The sequence below is a fragment of the Rhincodon typus genome, chromosome 31, assembly GCF_021869965.1.
Source record: "Rhincodon typus isolate 14 chromosome 31, sRhiTyp1.1, whole genome shotgun sequence".
NCBI classification, from domain to species: domain Eukaryota; kingdom Metazoa; phylum Chordata; class Chondrichthyes; order Orectolobiformes; family Rhincodontidae; genus Rhincodon; species Rhincodon typus.
Genome location: NC_063362.1, coordinates 1,487,672 through 1,488,504, shown reverse-complemented (window position 1 = coordinate 1,488,504; position 833 = coordinate 1,487,672). Strand labels below are relative to the sequence as shown.

At 46.3% G+C, this 833-nt stretch overlaps 1 protein-coding gene across 1 annotated transcript in view; it reads right to left on the bottom strand.

Moving 5' to 3' along the window:
- Positions 1-833, bottom strand: part of rap1gapa (RAP1 GTPase activating protein a) — a 151,761-nt gene that overhangs the window by 17,844 nt on the left and 133,084 nt on the right. The window lies entirely within an intron of this gene.

The window sequence follows — 833 nt, the reverse complement described above, 5'->3', positions numbered from 1 at the left end:
ATGGGGGTTATACAGTGGGAGGTGGAGTGAGTTTACAGCTACACTGAGCTCTTATTAGAGTTTGACAGATTCTAGCTGCAGGTGTTAGTTAGGGAGTCAGGGATCGCATCCTAACAGCAGATAATAAATTCTGCTGTTTTGACAAATATCATAAACCCAAAGACAAGAACAGGAGGAGGCCCTTCAGCCTGCTCCACCATCCAATAAGACCATGGCTGATCATCAAGCTTGATTCTGGGCAGCACGGTGGCTCAGTGGTTAGCGTTGCTGCCTCACCGAGCCAGGAACTCAGGTTTAATTCTACCTTCAGGTGTCTATCTGTGTGGAGTTTGCATAGTCTCCCCATGTCTGTGTGGGTTTCCTCTGGGTGCTCTGGTTTCCTCCCACAGTCCAAAGATGTGCACGTTAGGTGGCCTGGCCATGCTAAATTACCTGTAGTGTTCAGGGATGTGCAAGCTAGGTGGGTTAGCCATGGGGAATGCAGGGTGACATGGATAGGGTGGAGGGTGGACTCGATGTGCTGAATGGCCTAGTTCCACACTGTAGGTATTCGATAATTCCACTTTCCAAATTCTATACTATCTGAAAATCTACAGATCTCCATCTTGGAAATATTCTACAACTGAATGTCCACAAGTCTCTGGGAAGAATGTTCCAGATGTTTACAAAACTCTGAGAGAACAAATGTCTCCTCCTGTTCATCCCCAAAACAACTGATCAGTGATTATGAGACCATCATTCCCTAGCTCTGGGGTGGAAACAACCTTGTAATAAATCCACCCTCTCAAAACCTTTTGAGATAACAAGGTGTAGAGCTGGATGAACACAGCAGG